This window comes from Protopterus annectens, chromosome 6.part0 (genome assembly GCF_019279795.1).
Source record: "Protopterus annectens isolate FY-2018-M chromosome 6.part0, PAN1.0, whole genome shotgun sequence".
NCBI classification, from domain to species: Eukaryota; Metazoa; Chordata; order Ceratodontiformes; family Protopteridae; genus Protopterus; species Protopterus annectens.
In genome coordinates this window covers 1,823,894,405-1,823,916,976 of record NC_056737.1, presented here as the reverse complement: position 1 = coordinate 1,823,916,976, position 22,572 = coordinate 1,823,894,405, and the positions used below count along the sequence as shown (strand labels likewise).

The 22,572-nt window shown below is 37.8% G+C and overlaps 1 protein-coding gene across 1 annotated transcript in view; it reads left to right on the top strand.

The window, feature by feature from the left end:
• PMS1 (PMS1 homolog 1, mismatch repair system component) overlaps positions 1-22,572 on the top strand; it is a 2,357,833-nt gene that overhangs the window by 1,264,972 nt on the left and 1,070,289 nt on the right. The gene's annotated exons all lie outside the window — the stretch shown is intronic.

The following is a 22,572-nucleotide window of genomic DNA, read 5'->3' as shown; positions in this document are numbered from 1 at the left end:
TGAAATACCCCCCCCTAGACTGGGTAATCCCAATCCGCCCCATTCCACTAGAAGAATCAGCCCATCCCACCTGACTCATACCATCCTTCCCTCCCAGATGAAGTCCCCCACTTCCTTATCAGTTACCATCCACAGCTTCTCCTCTGATTGACAAAAACATACCTGACCTTTGTACAAGACTAAAGGGACTAAAAACCTTGCGTGTATCTCACTCTCCATGCCAAATAACAAAGCTTCCATTTTCTCAGTTCCATATCATTTTCTGCTTAGTCTCTTCCCACACATCCCCAGACACCAAACCAGAATCATCCTCAAGTCACACTCCTAAATACCACATTTTATCATGTCCCCATAAATACAGACACTGCTGAACCAATTCATGCATCTGGACATAATTCACCACCATTACTGTTGTTTTAACCTCACCAATCCCATATCCTGAAAAGACCCAAAACCATCCCAAAATTCTCCACAGCACCACAATGTCTCCCTCTGGTTCCGTCAGGCACTAAATAACAATGTCCGCAAACAGAGACAGCTTTTCGTGACTGTCATACCGATCTTATCCCTGAATTTCTGAGTCCCCTATTTTCTTTGCCAGTGGTTCTAAGTATAATGCAAGTAACAAAGGGGAAAGAGGGCACACCTGCCTGGTTCCTCTTTTCAAACAGAAATTATAGGAGAGGACCCCACCCACTTTAATTTTCACGTCTAATCCCTCATATATCCTCCTAATCAACTTTATAATTTTTTCAGGAAATGCAAATGCTTCCCATTGCAGTGTTCATAAAGTCACCGCTTACTCTGTCAAATGCTTTCTCTACATCAAGATCCACCAACAACAGTGGCATTTTCTTATATTCTGCTTCCCCTGGATCATCAGTGTTCTGTTAATGGTGGCAAATGTTTGCCTCCTCTCCAAAAAACATATTGATTCATATCTCTCAACACTGGCATTACCTTTGTCACTCTTTTTGCCATTATAGACATGAACACTTTATAATCATGGTTCAGTACCAAAATGGACCCACACAAAGTCGGGTCTAATGGATCTTTACCCCCCCCCCCCTTAGGTATCACAGCTGCTATTGCTTTCTTCCAGGATGTTGGCACTTCTCCTCCTCTTAAAATACTGTTAAAACCTTCCAGATCCTTCTCAGTCTCCTCCTTCCTAGCTTCCAAACATCCACAGGAATATCATCTATTCCTGGGGACTTTCCTGTAGATTGGTTATACATCACAATTTTTTTTCTTCTTCCTAACCATTGGTAATTGAGCCTCATCTACCTCTAACCTTCGCATGATTAATTCTTCCACAAACATTTCCATTTGTATCTTTTCTTGATTTCCATATTTCTCTGCTTTGTACAGACTTTCATAGAATTTCTGAAATATTTCTAATACCTCTACAGGATCTTTTGTTACCTTTCTTGGTACAGGCTCCCTAAGCTTGGCAACAGCCCTTTCATAGGTAGGTACTAGGCTGTTGGCACTAGGGCCTATATAAGCCTAGCCAAAAAGGTACCCTGGCTTTTGCCACCCAAGAAAATTATTTTCCTGTGCCCCTGTCAAGCAGAGCCACAAAAGTGATCCCTGGGGGGAATTTCCTATTTCCCATCCAATCATCAAGATTTTTCTTGGAGTGCTAAGGAGGAGCTTTGTTTAATATAGATAGGTAGTTTGTTCCAAAGTATGGGAAATCTCTGGGACAGGAATCTATCCCTCCAGCATGTTTTGTTTATTGTGGTGACAAAGTTTAGGTCCCTAGAGCGTGTAGCTCGGAGGGATTGGGATTTCTTTAAATGGAGCATGTCCAACAGCTCTGGGTCTGACATAGCTTTGTATGTTAGGCAGAGATCACCTCTGAGTAGCCGATATGCAACGGAGAAAAGCTGGAATTATTTGAGACGGTCTGCGTAGGGCATCTGTTTGAGGCCGTTAATCCTCTTTGTGAGGTATTTTTGTGGCCTTTCCAGTTGCTGTTGATGTCTTGTGAGGTACATACCAAAAGGGGCGTTGCACTGTATAATCAGTCTAATGAGTGATGAGTAGAGGGGAACAGTGACCTCTTTTTTTCCTGGATGAGAAACCTTTTGTGATGAGGTGTGCCACGTAGAAGGATTTACTGACTACTGTGGCGATGTGATTATCAAAGGAGAGACTACTGTCCATCTGTGTCCCAAGGTATCTTATCACACTTTTGGTGTTGAGTAGACTACCGGTTATGTGGTAGTTCATGGATACAGAGTTTTTACCAAAGGGGATGACAATGCACTTTTTGGCATTGAGCTTGAGGCCATTGCTTTGACACCAGGCATCTGTCTCAGTGAGGCCCTTTTGAAGGATGTCCACATCATTAGGAGTTTCGATTATGGCTCCTAGTTTGCAGTCATCTGTGAACTTCATTACCGAAAGACCTTCTGTATTAGCCTGTACTTCAGAGAAGTAGATACCAAACAGGAGAGGACCCAGGACTGAACCCAGTGGTACTCTACTTGTCACTGGTCTGAAGTCAGATTTGGAGTCTGCTACTTTCACAGTTTGGATTCTGTCAGTGAACCAGTTGGCAACCCATCTTGTGACATAGGGATTTATACCTAGTTTAGTGAGTTAATCTATAATTCCAGAGTGGGGGATGGTGTTGAAAGCCTTGGCGAGATCTAGATAGGCTGTGTGAACCACCTTAACCTCGTCTATGGCTTCGGTGACTGCTTCAAAGAAGTCTATCAGGTTTAGGAGACATGATCTGCCTTTTACAAACCTGAATTGGGTGGGGTCCAGAGTTTGGAGATTACCAATGTCTTTGTTTATAAGTTCCATGATGATACGTTCCATGGTTTTGCAGACCAGGCTCATCAAGCTAATGGGGTAGTAGTTCCTGGGGTCCGTGGTGGCTCCCCCTTTGTGGAGTGGGATAACTGTCGCTGTACGCCATTCAGTGGGCACAAAGCCTGAGGTGAGGCTATGATTGAACATGGTACTTAGGTGGGGTGCCAGTTTGTTCTGTAGTTTGTGTAGAACGCAGCCTGGGATGTTGTCAGGTCCCATGGATGCTTTGTTCTTGGCTTTGGAGAGTATGGTTTTTACCTGTGCAGCCATGATTACAGGAACTTTTGATTCTTCCAGTATAGAGATGGCTCCATTAGGGGTGGGGTGGGGGGGTAAAGTTAGCACTGAACCTGTCTGCCAGGATATTGGCAATGTCAGTTGGTTCTGTATATTTAGTGCCATTGTGCTGTAACTCAGAGCAGATCTGAGTGTTGCCATTGAAATTCTTGGCATAGCTATAGAATGCTTTGTGGTTGTCTTTAGAATCAGTGGGGATTTTGTTTTCGTAACTAGCTTTGGAGGATTTTATGAGGGATCTCAGCTTCTTACTGAGGCTGACCAGGGAGTTCCTCTGATCATGGGATTTTGCTCTTTTTTGCAACAGTTTATTTATTCTGTTGTAGAGTTTGTTTATGGCAGGGGACCACCAGATTGGCTTCCTTTTTTTGGAGGATAGCATCTTGGTTCTGTTAGGGATAGCATGATCCATGCACTCGTATTAGTGCTTATAAAGTGCATTTGTGTAGGATTCAGCAGTCATACCTTTATTGTCCGTCTGCATGGGTGTCATGAAGTTTGCCACTTCTGTCTTAAGAAGCGTGAAGTTGGCTTTGGAGAAATTTTTTATGATGGTTTCCCTTATGGGTGGGGGTGGGGACAGGATGTGGATGTCTATGGTGATTAGCTTGTGGTCGGATCTGACCAGCAAGCAATTGACATCTGGTGTGGAACACCGGTTGCCCATGTTGGTAATGACCAGGTCTAGGATATTGCTGCCCCTGGTGGGGGTGTGCATAAGCTGATCCAAGGCATTGGAATTTATGAATTCCAGAAAATGTTGAGCAAAAGAGTTGGTACATGAGTAGTTTTCCCAGTTAATGGTGGGGTAGTTGAAATCGCCCATTATTAGGATGTTGGGTTGTACCCTAATATTTTCCAGTGTGTCAAGAAATGAGGAGTGGGAATCCCATTCCTCATGCTACTTTCTGTTGCCTGAGTCATTGTCCTAAAAGTTTTTGTGCTCTTCGGTTATCAAAAAACAGTTGCTTAACAGCAGTCTTTCTGAACTCGTCCATATTATCGAGGTAATCCCTTTTTTTCTGCTTGGCATTCTGCAGTTGATACTCTTCTTGTTCTGTGAGATTCCCTCTGTTCTGTAATACTTTAACATTTGTCAGTCCTTCTAAGTAATTCTTGTTACTTCTTAACCATAGCTGCCTTTCTTTTATTTCCACCCTAATTTTAAACTCCACCTTAATTTTATCCTACTCCCTAGCTATATTTTCAGAAGAAATTTCTATCCTCTCTAAATGCTCCTGTATAATCTCCACCACCCATTCTTTACATTCTTCTCTTTTCAACAGGTAGGTGTCTCATTTTTATTTAATTACCCTGTGTTTTTATTTTAGTTATTATTGGTGCATGATCTGAAATAATTATGGGGTGCATATCAAGACCTTCAATTAAAAACACATGTTCCTGTGAAATGTAAATGCTGTCTAGCCTAGCCCAGTTTTTATATCTTGGGGAGTAATATGTGCATTCAGTCCGAAGTCCAATTACTGAATTCACATCTGTCATGCCAAATATTTTCATAAGTTTCTTCAAAAATCTACCCTCCTTTGTTATACTTTCCCTTCTGGGCCCCCCAGACACATCTTCACTGTTGCAAATCACATTCCAGTCCCCACCTATAAGTAATATTCCTTGCTGAAAACTGATTATTTCTCCCAGAATTTTCTTAACCTCCATTATAGCAGTTTTAGGTGGAATATAAATAAATGCCAGTATAATCTTCCTCCTTTGCCAGTAGCCCCTTAGCATTACACATCCGCCATTATCTTTGTTTATCCTCTTCCATCACTATTGAAGCCATACCTCTCAACCATACAGAATTTGTCAGTTTTTGCCAGTTTTGAGGCCTAAATAATGGGGTGCCACGATTCTGAAGTGGCACTCCCTAATTTCCTGGCTTTTTTTTTTTTTTTTACTTTTTTCAGCTTTTTTGGGATGACGTCATCACATGCAGAGGCATGCGCGATGATGTCAGCTCAGTGAATAGCCTGCCAGCCTGTTGAAATTGGCTGGGGCTCAAGTATAGCGTGCAAGCATTTCCCAGTTGCTCCAGGTACCAGGTAAGGGCAAAATCTTCTTACTTGTAGCATAGCGGTTCATCCGCGACTGTTTACTTGATATTTGCATCTGCTGCAAGGAGCAATTTGGTTCTGTGACTGTTTACTTGACATTTGCTTTGCATTACACAAGCTGCAATTTGGTTCCGCGACCATTTACTTGATATTTCCATTACATACTGAGCGGTTCTTTTCTTCCATGAGCAATTTGGTTAGTAGCTTAGCGGTTCTTTTTGAAGTATACAAGCACCGGGTTCACACTGCATTTGGTGTGTGTGTGTGTGTGTGTGTGTGTGTGTGTGTGTGTGTGTGTGTGTGTGTGTGTGTGTGTGTGTGTGTGTGTGTCTGTCTGTCTGTCTGTGTGCGCACGTGTGTGTGTATGAATAAAATGCCCCAGTTAAATATACCTGGTGGCTAGTTACTCAGGCTGAAACCCTGTACCTTGGGTACAGGTAGCAAGAGCCTGAATTCCCTACCCACCACCACTCGTGAAAACTGTCCAGATTTTTGCCTCATATTTTTGTTTTGTTCCTCATAAAATATGTGGTTTTCTAGATTTTTGTGGCAAATCAGTAAGGCTTGAATTCACTAAATAATGACATTTGAATTTCAGACTTCATATTATTCAGAAAATACATAACACAAAACCTTTTATTCTAGCAATTATGTAAGGTTATAAGATCAGTATTTGAAATTTGTCCCTATTTTTGGGGCTGTATTCCCCCATTATTGGCTTTGTCCAGGCTTTTTGTGCTAAGAGGCTGAGAGCTGTTGTGAGAACTGAATTCACTAAATGATAGCCATTTAAGTTTCAGTTTTCCTACCTTTCAGGAAACGCTTGGTGGTAACACAATGTTTTATTCTAGCAACTTTCCAAGATTATACAAGCTTGATACTGTACTGTGTTGTACTTTTAAAGGGGGTGGATGCTGCAGTCCTGAGAATGTCCTCTTTGGCTGCGATAACTAGTAACTATGAACCTGTTATCAGTTTGCCATCCATTCCCTATTGCAATATTAGTAGCTTATAATTTTTTAATGCAACATAGGCAGTTTATTCCTCAAGGGCAACAGGCACTTTATTTGTAGATGAAACAATGTAATATAAAGTTGTTTGCTAGCAGTAACCACTTCATTAGTTACAGATCTTTTTAATGTGGAGTTATTTAGATGACTTTTACTTCTGCAGAGATTGTGCATATTTACTGATACTGGTGGATTGTAGAAGCTTGAGTAGACTTTTGTGATGAAAATCTTCTGAATTGGACAGTTTTTCAAAACAATAACATTAAAACACCCTCTAGCAACTGTGCTGTATTATACAAGGAGCATAATTTAATACAATCAGGAAGGTGTTTCAAAGAACACATGTATGGTTTGTGTGCAAGGGGCCTATGATTTGAAAACAGCCCAAAGTTAATCTTTATCTGCCACTGGCCAGATGCATTTTCTTTGAATGTGGGTTTCAGTGCTGTTTCAATGAATATAAGTTTCAAGGGCAGAGAAGCTAAGCCTATTTTCATTGTGAGACTGCATTGCTTTGTTTAGCAGATGTCTATTAGTGTTTGTGCTGTAAAGTGTAAAATAAAACTTTTAAATGAAATCCATATCATCGTAGAAGTGAAGCAGTATGCACATTGCAGTGTTTATGGTAAATGGGTGAAATAGCCAAGTAATTGAACTCTGGAATTGCTACAAGGGGGAAGGCTATGTATGGGATGGCCCCATTCAACCATGATTTTGTGAGGGGGGAAGAGCTGCAAACTCAAAGACAGCCCCGGGCGGCATAAACTATAGCTACGCCACTGATTGGTAGGCCATTGAGAATGACGTTTGGAGGTCCTAGAAGAATATGATATTCATTTGCTAAGATTAGAATATTACCTACCATTAAATGCCCTACTTTTACCATATAATGCCCATACTGCAAGTCACCAAAAACAAAATCCTAAGGTTCATCATCTTCTCCCTTCCCTGTTAACATCATTGCTACACATTTAAAAAATGGTTACCATTTACTACAGGGTCTGGGGCCATATTTAGGTTGTCTTTTCTTCAGTTTGCATGTGAAAATTGATATCCCACAATTCCATGGGAGTGGGTGAGGTCACATAATTAAGTATGCAAATTCTATGTTAATCAGCTTATAGATTTGTCCCTATTTTTTCAAGGGCCTTTGTCCAGATTTTTGATGTTTCCAGGTTGAGAGGTATGATTGGAGCTCCTGTTGCAGTTAATATAAGTACTTCTCTTTTCCTTTGTCCCAGTCTGAATAACCATCTTGAAAACCTTTCTTTTTCAAATTCACATGTTCATTTCTTTCTAAGTGTGTCTGACTCCTGTAACATAGCTATTTGCACTCTACATTTTTAATATAGTTCACTACTCTTTCTTTTGTGTATTTATCTGTATCTGAGTCAGTTACATTTAAAGATATCATAGAAAGCATCATTGCATTAAAGAGTTATTATTCCCACCTTTTAATTATAACACCCTTTTTGTTCAATGTTTAGTTCCAGCTTTTATGTTACATGCATACACTGTTTGACAGGTTGAACTTTTTTATACAGGTGTTTCTTGTCATATCCATTTGAGCCTAGGTCACATCTTACAAAACTTTATTTTATTGAAAGCCCTCAAACAAAAAAAGCAAACAGATGAATCATAATGGCTTCAGTGGTGAAAAACGATCCACTAGGTGTATAATATGTAACAAAGCAATTTATTAACAACACACAGAAGAAAAAATCAAATAAATAAATAAATAATATTAATCCAAATGAGTCAAATCCAAGCACTTTCGTCTCCTGTGTAGGAGACTTTTTCAAGAACAAAGCATGCCCAACAATTGAAAAACTTTTATACCATCATTAATTAAGTTTAAAAAACAAAAGCACCAATCATTTTCTGTTTTCACTAATTGAATAATTTGGTGTAGGGTGTGATAGTTAAAGGTATAACACAATGAAATGTGCAATAAAATATGCAGTTTTACCATGAGTTAAACCAATACACAAATAGTAAAAAAAAGTGTGTGTGTGTGTGTGTGTGTGTGTGTGTGTATACCATTTGTGCATTACAATCAGTTGTCATGAAATTAGAAAGTAAAAATAATGACAACTGATTGTAATGCACAAATGCTATATACACACACACACACACACTTTTTTTACTATTTGTGTTGGTTTGACTCATGGTAAAATTGCATATTTTATTGCACATTTCATTGTGTTATACCTTCAACTATCACACCCTACACCAAAGGATTCAATTAGTGAAAACAGAAAATGATTGGTGCTTTTGTTTTTGAAACTTAATTAATGATGGTATAAAAGTTTTCAGTTGTTGGGCATGCTCTGTTCTTGAAAAAGTCTCTTACACAGGAGACGAAAGTGCTTGGATTTGACTCATTTGGATTAATATTATTTATTTATTTTATTTTTCCCTCTGTGTGTTGTTAATAAATAGCTTTGTTACATATTATACACCTAGTGAATCGTTTTTCACCACTGAAGCCATTCTGGTTCATCTGTTTTGTGGCTTTTTGTTTGTATAAAAAAAGCAAACACACCGCCAAAACCCCATAAAACATATTAACTTAATACTAACATACAAAACTATGTACATCTTCAGATACTGAAGTTCTATTCTCCTAATAGGAACAAAAGTCCCAAACTGACAGCCACAGTCACAGAAGTGATTTAACCTAAAAGAAAGTTTAAACATGCTGAGTTGCATAGGGCAGCCTTTGCTTCTACTAAGTGCTAATTGGTTTTGTCTTTTCTTTATAGCTCTCCCAGCTGGAAAAAAACCTAAATGCTTTCAGAGAACATTGTCGTAACCAATTTCTCTTCTCACGTTTCTTCAGCCAATCACTCTCCCCCAGCCTGTAGCCAGTTTCTCTTTATCAGATTGTCTCCATGGAGACACAAGAATTGGGCATCCATTTTCTCTTAATCCGATTGTTTCCATGGAAACATGAAGACTAGCTGCACAATTGCTACTGAGCATACATGTTTTTGCCAGAAACCGCCTCATATGTTCAATTTTTTTTTTCATTTACTTGCTTAGTCTTAAAACCTGTTACTAAAGCAATATAAGATCCTTAATACAGTCATTTTCCCATGGAAGAATGAGATAAAACATTCATTTTTCTTTTGCCATGCTCCTTTAACTGGGCTTTTTTTCATTGCATTGCCTACATTTCTTAAAACTCAACAATAAGAAAGAGAGAAGGGAGGAAGAAAAGAAAAAAAAAGTCAGCAGCACTTGTTTTCAATCCCTGTTACATTTAAAAATAACTGAGAAAATTTTACTTTGTAGCATGCAAAGAAAACCATAAACCACAAAAATAGTGCTAGTAAGAAAAAAAATTCTTTACTTAAAGTTAACTTTCTCCTTCCTCTTCCTCTCCCCAAAGCATTTTTGAATATTTATGACATGAAGTAGGGCATATGCTTTAGAGTCCCCCACCAGTACAGCAAATTCTGAGAAAATCCAGTATTTCCAGATTTTTCTTGTTTTGTCATATTTCATGCATATAATTATTGCAGTGTAATCCCACATTAAGTTACTGGTTTTGTTACTGTTTATTTCCATCTCTTAAATCCTGTCATTGCTTCATTTCCAACATACTCTCAATTCTTCTATTCAACTCTCATGCTCCCTTCCTTCACTCCAACATTTTCCTTTGAAACACTGGAAAAAGTTTTAAAGATACAGTCTCTCTGTGGTCTTTATTACCAGAAGAACAAGAAGCAGAATCTGTTACTGTTTCACAGCTCACTTTGTATTGGACAAACTTTTGCATTTCCTCCTCAGCATGTACTTCATCAAAAAATGATTTTGTCCCACCAGGGAAGAATAATTTGAAGACCGCTGGCTACAGCAGTTTGAATCTCACACCTGCATCTCGACATTCCTTGAATAGTGAAATAGATTTGCTTCTCTTCTGCCTGGTATACAATGAGTAATCATTCTCCACAAACACTCTGCTGTCTCCCACTTTTAGTACTTTGTCCTTCTGCCACAGTTTTGTCAAAATCAACTCCTTATGCTGGTAGGATTGCATATTTACTATTAAAGGTCTAGGTTGCTTTCTCATAGCCAGATTTGGAGAATACACACAATGTGCCCTTTCAACTAACAACTCCTGCTGTGGAATACCCATCCAGTTGCTTATTTGTGCTTTTATAAAATTAATGCAATCTTTTCCTTCCAGCTTCTCTTGTATAGCTGAAAATCTTAGGTTTTCCTTACGTGCTCTGTCCTCTAATTCTATTATTTTTGAAACATCTTTTCCTGATCAGTCTCGTATTCAGCCAGCCTTTTCTTCATTTTGGCCTCTGATTTTTACAGCTTTATTACCTCATCTGAATATTTGTTTAAAGCTTCTTCCATTTTCCAGCCTTTTGTTGTTTGTATTGATATACTTCATCAGTGTTTCATTTATTTTAACCAGGTCTGTGTGTGCAGTTGTCTTATCATCCTGTAGGTTACTGAAATTCATGTCTGGAGGTTGCAAGTTCTTTTTGCTGAACAGCTCTAGAACTTTCCCCAGTCAGTGTTTCTTCCTCACTTTTTGTAGCTGATTTTTCCAGGTCCTCTGTATTTCTTTTTTCCTGGCATTCCGGCAGTACACATATTAGCCAGTTATTGAAATTTACCCATAAACACAAGTCTACTGGCCGCCTCTGCAGAGTTTTTGTTTTCACACTGGGAGAGCTAGAATTAAGCTGTTACTCAATATGCAGCCATCTTGGAAGTTCGTGAGTAACATTTTTGGTAGATGAAGTTGTTGCTACCTAACCTTCCATCACAAAACGTAACACTTGTCTATACGTCTCAAGGTGTATGTGCAGTAATTCTGGATAAAAGCCAGAAATAATGTGGGGCAAAGACCCATAATCATGGACAATTTTTAAATATTATTCTAATTCACATAAAAAGTTAATAGAACAACACGTTTTGCACTAACTTGCATCTTCTGAACATTAGGATGTATGAAACTGTAATGAATGGCATTATTGACTGTAATTATTGGTTATTTACAAGAAAATCAAGAAATATAGGAGAACAGGACATAAATATGAAGCAAAAATCAGGGTCAGTTGTGAAGTATGCTGGGTTAGTTCATATAACTTGTTCTGTCAGATCTTCTTTAACAGAAATGAATTGAAAGTGTTCCTCAAGCAAAGTATTTGGTATGAGTTTAACTGGTATGGACTTGTAATGCTAAGTCCTGTAGTGTAGAGACTTAATAGCCAAATGTCTGGACTCACGTGTACCACGTGTGAGGCTACTGTTTCTGGGAATATTCCCCTTTCTCCAAAGTCTGTTGATCTCAGAGTTGGTTTGTATAAGTTCAGGGGTATTGGTGATTGCCCCCTTCATAAGGTGTAGGGTGCGAGGGGGCTTGTCCCCCTGAAAAAAAATAGGTTTGAAGGAGAAGAGTTTTGTTCAGTGATATTCACACTTCTCCTGGATGTTCAGGCTTTTCTTCAGCATTATAACACTTGGCATTATGAGAGATGACATTTCGGTAGAGAGACAAATCATTTACATACCTTGTGATTCTTTCTGTAACATTGTCTAGAATTTCTAGTAATGGAGCTTTGTAGACTCTGATTGTTGGAAAATTTGAACTCCGGTTGATATCATAATTTTGACAGCATTGTAACCCATCTCTGGATTTTCACTGCTGTCATCGAGTTACATCAGCAAAAGTTTATGGCTAGAAACAAACTTGAATTTTCTACTCCAGTGGCTTTGTTGAAATTGCTTTTCTCCAAAAAATGTAAACATTGTGCAAAGCGATAATTCCTCTTATTTTTTTATTTGTTTTTTAATGCTTGCTTGCTGTCATGGAATGTGGCTAAAGTGGCTAGTAATAGGTTCATAGGTAGTTGTTAGGCTTTCAGTCCAGGATTATAGAGCCTAGGCCAAATTCCTACTTGCCCCAAAGCACTGTCTCTGATTTAAATGACTTGCTTAGGGTCATACATTAGGCAAATGAAGGCCATGAGAGTGAAACATTGTACCACAGGAAGAAGCTTGTCAATGGCTTACCACTTTAGCCCTTTAGTCTGCCAGACAAAACATTAAAAGTGTTCAGTACTGATGGGATTTGAACCTTCAGTTTTGTCTTGTGGCATTATACTCTGCATGTACCTAACAATGTGAGACATAGCAGGAGTCATCTTTTCTTCTCAAATACATATTTAATGCAAAAACATTTATTTGACATGCAGATCTGGCCATATTCCATGACAGCAATAAAAAAAATGACTTGCGGGAATTAGTCCTTTACATAAGCACCGTATGTTCCTGAATATTGCCTTCCCCATGTTTTCACTTCTTGCTTTCATAATGCTTTCTATTATAGAAAAAACAAAGCAGCATCGGGTAAAGAGTCTCTTCACATTAGCAAAAGTTAGTATCCAAGAAACAAAAGAGGCTCACCACGACCACTTAAAAATACTGTTCTTTATTCCACTGCAGTAAAAGTAAGCGCTTTCACGTTGCCAGAACGCTTCTTCAGACTTCAATAACTACTATACAAAATGAGTAACTATATATAGTGTTCAAATAGACACACCTTAACCAGGTCTTTAATAATTGAACCAATTAAGACATTTTTTTATTTTTCTTTAAAGAGAAAGAACCTAAAAAATACCCTCATATATATATATATATATATATATATCTCCTGTACCTATGTATAAAATAACAATAAAAACACATATAAATGTGACAAGAGATGTATACAAAAATCTGTATACAAAAAGTATATATAGAAAATGCACCATTAAATATTTTATGCTCTTAAAATAATGAAACAACAAACTAATGCTTATAAGAACAGGCAGCTAAGAAGGGTTTTAGAGTGACCCTTTCATTTAGACCATGCCCCTTAAAACTTTGTAGTCTTATTATCCATTTATTCTCTCTTTCTTCAGTATAATTCTTAATGTTTCCCAGTCTGTCAGACTTCTTTATTAACTCAAGTACAGTAAACTTAAAAGTGTGTTGAGTGCCTTTTTGCAATACATGACAAGCTAGGGCATTTGTTTCATTTTCTTTGTTAATAGCATAAATATGCTCCCTAACTCGTTCCCTTAAACTCCTGTTGGTTTTTCCCCACATAAAAACATGAGCATAGTTGGCATACAGCAACATACACCACATCACGTGATTTACAGTCTGCATAGAAATTAAAATCATATATTTGTGTAGTGTCAGGATGTCTAAAATTATTCATATTAGACATAAAACTACAATGATTGCAATTCCTGCATGGTAACGTCCCTTTTCTATCAGATTTAACCAAATCTCTACTATTATTCTCATAACATAATAGTCTCTTCAAAGATTTAGTATTTTTATATGAGAAACTTGGTCTCTCCCCTACTATCTGTGTTATCCTCTCATCACTCGTTAGAATATTCCAATTCCTATTGATTACCTCCTTAATCTTAGAATTCTGATTGGAATAATGGATAGTAAGTCTCTTATATGCATGTACATTCTTGTTATTATTTACAGTCTGTAAGCTTCTATCAGCATTCATATAATTGTAAAAATATGGTCTACCTTTGTTGTTCCTGGTGCACTCATTAACTTGAAATATTTTTTGTATTTCATGTGAGTTATAACCTCTAGATGCCAAATTCTTGGCCAAAACTTCCTTTGTACAATCAAAAACACCTTCATTTGTAGTCAGGTGAGATATCCTGAGACTTTGTCCTGTTATAATATTTGAAAAAATATGTTTGGGGTGCATGCTGGTACGATGCAAGATATTATTTTTCCAACAATACTTTCTATACCGCTCTGAATTTACCTCTCTACCATTCTTTTGAATCTGAACATCTAAAAATTCTATTTTATTGTTAGAGCTCTTACATTCAAAACTAAGAAAATTTGTTGTTCCATTTATATACTGAATAAATTCATCTAGTTCTATCTCAGTGCCACTCCAAACAAGAAAGACATCATCCACAAAACGTTTATAGAATTTTATCTTCGTTTTGTAGATGTCATTCCTTATTATGTAGGTGTACTCCCAATATGCCAATACAAGATTGGCATAAGAGTTTGCACATGGGGTGCCCATGGCAACCCCTTTTCTCTGTAAATAATACTTGTCATTATATAAGAACACATTATTAGTGAGTATCAATTCCAAAAGAGCCAAGACTCTCATCACCAAAAATCTCGGTGTTTCATTTTCAATCAAAAATAGCCTCAGATATTCCATGCCTACCATATTGGGAATACATGTAAACAATGAAACAACATCTAAAGTAACCAATAAATCAGTTTCATTATTTGTGTCTGGTTGGTTAACATAACTATCATAACATTCTAAAAAATCTTTGGTATCTCTTATTATTGTTGTAGTGCTGTTCACAATTGGTCTTAATTGCTTCTCAACATAAATGGATGCTGGTTCCAATAACCAGCCTTTTCCTGATACAATGGGTCTCATAGGAGGTTCATTGAGACCCTTATGTATTTTTGGTAGGCCCCTAAACGTCGGTATAGTAGGTAAATCCACTAGCAAAAATTTATATAAAGAGAAGGCATGTGAAAGGGATCTTTTTGAGCTATATAGCTCTAAAAATAATAAACCCTTATTCTATAACCTTACTTTTGATGAGTTTCAGAGTATTAAGAAATTACAGGAAAACTCTGAAATAGTTATAAGACAGGCAGATAAAGGAGGTGCTGTGGTGGTTTTAGACACAGAATTTTATTATCAGGCAATGATTAATTTGCTACATGACTCTGAGACGTACACTATACTGAATGCAAAGGAATTGAATGATTTAATAAGAAATGTGCATGCTGAGTTCTATGATATGCTACTATGCTCTACCATAGATATTGATTTATATAAATTTTTGCTAGTGGATTTACCTACTATACCGACGTTTAGGGGTCTACCAAAAATACATAAGGGTCTCAATGAACCTCCTTTGAGGTGTTTTTGATAGTGCAAAGGAGGTTTTGGTCAAGAATTTGGCATCTAGAGGTTATAACTCACATGAAATACAAAAAATATTTCAAGTTAATGAGTGCACCAGGAACAACAAAGGTAGGCCATATTTTTACAATTATATGAATGCTGATAGAAGCTTACAGACTGCAAATAATAACAAGAATGTACATGCATATAAGAGAATTACTATCCATTATTCCAATCAGAATTCTAAGATTAAGGAGGTAATCAATAGGAATTGGAATATTCTAATGAGTGATGAGAGGATAACACAGATAGTGGGGGAGAGACCAAGTTTCTCATATAAAAATACTAAATCTTTGAAGAGACTATTATGTTATGAGAATAATAGTAGAGATTTGGTTAAATCTGATAGAAAAGGGACGTTACCATGCAGGAATTGCAATCATTGTAGTTTTATGTCTAATATGAATAATTTTAGACATCCTGACACCACACAAATATATGATTTTAATTTCTATGCAGACTGTAAATCACGTGATGTGGTGTATGTTGCTGTATGCCAACTATGCTCATGTTTTTATGTGGGAAAAACCAACAGGAGTTTAAGGGAACGAGTTAGGGAGCATATTTATGCTGTTAACAAAGAAAATGAAACAAATGCCCTAGCTTGTCATGTATTGCAAAAAGGCACTCAACACACTTTTAAGTTTACTGTACTTGAGTTAATAAAGAAGTCTAACAGACTGGGAAACATTAAGAATTATACTGAAGAAAGAGAGAATAAATGGATAATAAGACTACAAAGTTTTAAGGGGCATGGTCTAAATGAAAGGGTCACTCTAAAACCCTTCTTAGCTGCCTGTTCTTATAAGCATTAGTTTGTTGTTTCATTATTTTAAGAGCATAAAATATTTAATGGTGCATTTTCTATATATATTTTTTGTATACAGATTTTTGTATACATCTCTTGTCACATTTATATGTGTTTTTATTGTTATTTTATACATAGGTACAGGAGATATATATATATGAGGGTATTTTTTAGGTTCTTTCTTTTTAAAGAAAAAGAAAAAAATTTCTTAATTGGTTCAATTATTAAAGACCTAATTGTTAAGGTGTGTCTATTTGAACACTATATATAGTTACTCATTTTGTATAGTAGTTATTGAAGTCTGAAGAAGCGTTCTGGCAACGTGAAAGCGCTTACTTTTACTGCAGTGGAATAAAGAACAGTATTTTTAAGTGGTCGTGGTGAGCCTCTTTTGTTTCTTGGAATGCTTTCTATTAGCTGATAAAAGGGTATTTGACATTTTAGCAACTGGCCTTTTATCATCTAAGGTCAACTAGACATATTAAATCATTGTGTTTGTGCCAAAAGATGAGTAATCACAATCATGTGATATTCGTAACTTTTGATGTTAGTATAGTAGTAACATTTTACAAGGCACCATTTTCACATTTTCTGAAGGATTTTGTATGTGTTGATTACATTTACACAACGTATTGCCTTTCATAGGTACGTACTATGGTAGGTGCCCTTGGGAAGCCATTTTAAGCCTAGCTGATTTCCCTTTTGGTGCTTAAATTAACCTACCCCATCTGATGTTAGATTGGACTTGCCAACCCATGGTCAATAATTTTACCTTGCCCCTAGTGAGAATAAGTGGGATTTGAGGGGCCGATGCATGGAATAAAGCGTTTAGGAGCTGCCTCTGCCCATTTGTAGTACAGGGGACAGTTCTGGTGTAAATGTTTTATTATCCATCCACAGATCCAATGTGAACATTGGCCCTAGATGATTGTCACTTTTGATGTGACACCCTTACCCCATGTGCAAAAATAAGAAAAAAGGGGTTATATATATCGATGGACTAACTTCTGCAGCCAAATCCTCCCATGCAAAGCTAGCCCCTCACCTTTTTCCATGGTAAAAGCAAGCATTCTTTTTGATGATCATAGCACATTGTAACTATTATTTCATCCATCACAGTCAGACTGTGTCCTGTGTGTGTTTTAAGTTTCACAGTTGCATTCTGTCATTTCTTAGGACAGCAGTATGTTAAATATAACATACAGGGCTTCATCTTCTGTTTGTGTCAACATTTTTATCATATATACTCAATATAGGCACAAATGAGTAGTTCCTTTTTTTGAGAAATTACTGAAAGCAGTGGTAGTTATCTTCAATAACTCCCTGAGTCAGCAAATAGTTCTGAAATGCTTCAAGGATGCAACAATCATTCCATTACCAAAGAAGTCTCCACCATCTTGCTTAAATGACTACCGCCTTGTAGCAGTCACCTCCAAAGTGATGAAGTGTTTTGAAAGGCTGGTCAAGGATGCCATAACATCTAGGCTGCCTGCTGATCTTGGCCCTCTGCAGTTTGCTTACCAAGCAAACTGCTCTACGGCAGATGCCATCTCTCTAGCACTCCATCTATTGCTGGAACGCCTTGAGAATAAAAACACCTACGTGAGAGTAGTATTCCTTGACTTCAGCTCTGCTTTTAACACAGTCATCCCACTTCATCTGGTAATGAAGCTACTCCAACTTGGCATCAACACTCCACATTGTAACTGGATTCTTGACTTTCTCACAGACGGACCTCAGAAAGTGTGCATAGGAAATAACTCCTCGGATGGCATCACTCTTAACACTGGAGTTCCACAAGGATGTGTACTAAGTCCCTTGCTGTTCACCCTGTTAACACATGATTGTCACATCATCAAGTTTGCTGATGACACAACAGTGGTGGGCCTCATCAGTAATGACGATGAAATAGCATATAGAGATGAGGTGGAACAACTCATTACCTGGTGTTGAAATAACAACTTAGCACTAAATGTGTACAAGACAAAAGAGATAATTGTGGATTACAGGAAAAATCACAAGGAACATTCTACCCTCACCATCAATGGGGAAACAGTTGAAAGAGTGAGAAACACGAAGTTTCTGGGACTGCACATCGATGAGGACTTGCGTTAGAACACAGATACAAATGCCATAGTCAAGAAAGCGCACCAGGGGCTGCACTTTTTAAGAAGGCTGAGGACAGAGAATCTCCCATTGGCGGTTCTCAATACCTTCTACAGAGGTACGATAGAAAGTATCCTGATGAACAACCTTGTTGTATGGTATGGTATGGAAACTGCTCTAATTCTGAGCGCAAATCCCTCCAGAGAGTAGTGAAGACAGTTGAGAGTATCATTAAGACCACCTTACCACCTATCCATGACTTGTACTTATCCAGATGTCTCAGCAGGGCCAGAGGAATAATTAAAGACTGCACTCACCCTGTTTACAGACTGTTCCTGCATTTATCATCCAGAAAGCATTTCCAAAGCATACGTTGCAGAACTATGAGGTTCAGGAACAGCTTCTGCACTAATGTCATCAGGCTGCTGAACTCTAATAACCACTACATTCCATGATGTCCAACAGTCTCAAATTGTGCAAGAACCTGGTTACCAGTCTCACCTAATTCTTAGTGCAATATTCACCATGACTGTAACTTATAGGCCATGTAGGTAGCAGTAGCAATGCAGTAAAATATATCTTCTTTCAGTGCAATACATGCAAATTCATAAATTAAACACAGTGTAATACTTAAGGTCTATAGTGCAATACTCTAATGTTCACAGTGCAGTACTCAATGTCTCTTTCTGTGCAAGGATCATTGTTCTTAACCAAGTACCTGTGCAATACTAAAGTCTCATGCAAGTAAGTGTTCAGTTCAAAAAGTGTTAAAATGCGTTTCTAATTATGTGCAATATTAGTCTGTCTACCTGCCTGTCTGTGATGTAATAGCCAGGTGTTACATGTGTAAATGTCTGTGAAAACAGTCTGTATGTTGTTTGCTGAGTCTGGAGATACTGAATTTCTTTCAGTTTTTGCACTTGTTTGATTTCTGAATGACAGTAAAGTTTACTTTTGACTTGACTTTGACTAGTTCAGTGTTCTTTCACACAGGTTTTCATCTTTTCACATATATTTAGTAGTTTTGCCATGAAAATGTATTTTAATATGGATGCCAGGCTAATGCTTGACTGCCTTGTTTTTGATCATTAGCATGTGGTTGTGGGGATGTTGCACTAAAGACTGAGATTGTGTTGCCATAACCCCCCACCCCCGACCCCTGATATTGGTATCTTATCAAAGAGTGTGGTGGGTATAGCCAAGCTTGCCATTCTGTAAAAAAAAAAAAAAAAAAGAAAAGTTTTTTGGCATACTTTGCCTTTGTTTGTTTCCAATGGTTTTGTGATCCGTTTTGCAAGGCAGTCACAAAACCATTGGACTTTCATTAAGAAGCCTTTTTATTCTCATTTTGTGTACATGTTCATTTTTCATGTGCATAGTAGTAATAATTAGCCTCTTAAGTGTTGGCTTGTGGAGTACAAATTTTCCGTTTAACCTGTGATAAAATGTTTCACTTTTTGCAGATTTCTTTATTTTTTTCTCTGTCATATATCTCACCAGCATATGCCTTGTGCTTCCTCATTTTTTAAATACCATTCTTAAATATTATTTTAAACAGTGACTTGAATACACGTACATTAATAAAAAACAAACTATAGTAGCCTTTTCATCATTATTTTCATGCAGCGTACACATTTTCTTTATAACAATTGTCATTTACTCCAACATTACATAAATTGCTTAAGTCTTGCCTTCCCTTAAAACTCATTTCACCTCCTGAATATTACTTTGCAAGCATTGTTTCAACAAATTCTATTTATTTTTATGTAATTTGCTCCTTCCTGTTTTTCCTAAGATCCTATCTTCAGGTCTTTTTTTCTCCTTTACAATATTCAGTGTTTACGTTACAGGTAGTTTAGATTTTGATTTCCATTTTCTAGTAATTGCTGTTTTGACAGCAAATCACTTTAAACCTAGTAATTTCTTACTACGTGTAGCCAATTCAGATCCTATGTCCCAGCTCAAAAAAATAATTTCTATATTTACAATTTTTAAAATCTGCCATCTCTTTACATTCCCAAAAATTATATTCCCAATTGCATCTTTCTTTCCTATCACACCTTCAGTATTTGCTGCCTACCTGAGAAAATTTTTTCTGAAGTCTGCGCTTCCACTCTTACTGTTTTTTTTTCTTTTTAGGGCCAGAGCATAGGTTCAGACGTTTATAGGTTTGTACTAGGCTATCTATCACCAGGGTCTTTAGAGGTTTAGTCCTGCAACCCAACCCAGTTTTGTCCTCAAGTGCATTGGACACCTATATGGTGAGAATATGTTAGTAAGGAGATAACGAAGAGTTATTGGGGGGGGGTATGTTAGTCTGGGCTTAATTATCTTACTGTCTCCCTGTGTCCATCAGAGACATTGAGGTCATATCAGGGTTAAATTTACAATTTCCCTTTCAGTGATCCAGGTTTCACTTGAAAATGGTCAGGGATGGACGCCTTTCCACATAAATAGGGACCCTGAGCATTACCCCAGTTGTGAATTTATGTTTCCCCATCCATTTATCCAAATTCTTTTTGAAGAGAGTGAGGGACGAGCTTTGTTTTATGAAGATGGGAAACTTATTCCATAGATGAGGTAGCCTTTGGGATACAAATCTCTCTCTCTAGTAAGTTCTTTTAGAGTCACAAATAAGGTTCAGGTCCATGGAACCCATAAGACTCATATAATTTTGCTCCCAAATATGTAACATTTTCATCAGGGCTCGATCAGAGAATGCCATGTAGGTCAGGTATAAGTCACCTCTCAATAAACTATATGAGACAGAGTAGAGGGATAGGGCATTTAGGTGGTCAGCATAAAATGTGTGTCTTACACTTTGTATTTTTTTAGTGCGAAACCTCTGGGGCTGCTCCAGTTTGTGTAAGTGCCTGGTTAAGTACACGAAGAAGGGAGCATTGTACTCGATTATGGGCTTGATGAGGGCCAAGTACAATGGCATTATGACTTCCTTTGATCTTTGAGGCCATGCCTTTACTTATGAGTTGAGCCACAGAGAAGGATTTCCTCACTACCATAGCTACCTGGTGGTCAAAGTTTAGATTACTGTCTATCTTTGTTCTTAGTTCCCTCACCACTGGGTTTACTTATAGGGGTGTGCTGTCAGTATTATAATCTACAAAAATATATGATTTACCAAAGGGTATGATTATGCATTTTTATCATTTAGTGTCAGACCATGGTTTTGGCAACAGTTTTGTCATGTTTAGGCCTGTTTGTAGGTTGTCAACATCGTTTGGGGATTCAGTGATTGATCCCAGCTTACAGTCGTCAGCAAACATGGTGAGCTAGAGGCCCCCAATATTGGCCTTCACTTCAGAGAAGTATAGACCAAACAGGATGGGACCCTATGCTGAGCCCTGTGATACATCGCTAGTAACAGGTTTCTCATCGGAAGTGGATTCACCTATCCGGATAACATGTGTCCTGTGAGCTAGTTTGATACCCATCTGACGATATAGGGGTTTGTGCCTAACTGAATAAGTTTCTCTGTAATCCCTGAGTGGGGGATTGTGTTGAAAGATTTGGCTAGGTCTAGTTAAGAAGTGTGTACAGTTTTACTCTCATCCATGGCCCTAGTGACTTTCTGGAGGAAGTCCACTAGATTGAGCACGCAAGACCTCCTTTTGGCAGTGCTAAATTGGGTCTGATCCAGTGTTTGGAGATTTCCTATGTTGTCATTGATCAGGTCCATGATAATTCTCTCCAAGGCCTTGCAGATAAGACTGGTCAAGCTTATGGGTCTCTAGTTCCCTGGATCAGTTGATGTGCAAGACTTCCTTTTGGCAGTGCCAAATTGGGTCTGATCCAGTGTTTGGAAATTTTCTATATTGTCATTGATCAGGTCCATGGTAATTCTCTCCAAGGCCTTGCAGAAAAGATTGGTCAAGCTTATGGGTCTCTAGTTTCCTAGATCAGTTGATGGGCCCCCCTTGTGCAGCAGGACTACTGTCACTGTCCTCCATTCCTCTCTGTCAAAGCCAGTATAGAGGCTGTGGTTAAACAGGGTTTTTAGTGGCCCTTATAAATTCTGTTTTAAGCTATTTAAGAAGCATCCTGGAATGTTGTTGGGACCCATGTATGTTGTGTTTTTGGTTTTGGCGAGCGCAGTAAGGACCTGTTCACTCATAATGACTGGTAGAGGGATGGTTGAAGGTATTTCTTTGAGTGTGGTAGGAGGTGATGGGGGGAGAAGTTTGAACTGAACTTGTCAGCCAGCAGATTTGCTATAGTTTCAGACTGGATGTAAGTGCTGCCATTCTTGATTAACTCGACACATTGCTGAGCATTTTCCCCTGAGGTTACAAACATAAATAAAAAAAGCCATGTGGTTATCTTTCATCAGGGAGGCTATCTTTGCCTTGTTGTTTGCTTTGGCAGATTTGACCAACTCTCTAATCTGTTTGTTTAGACTGGTAAGTGTTTCTTTGCATTGTTTTGTCTGTT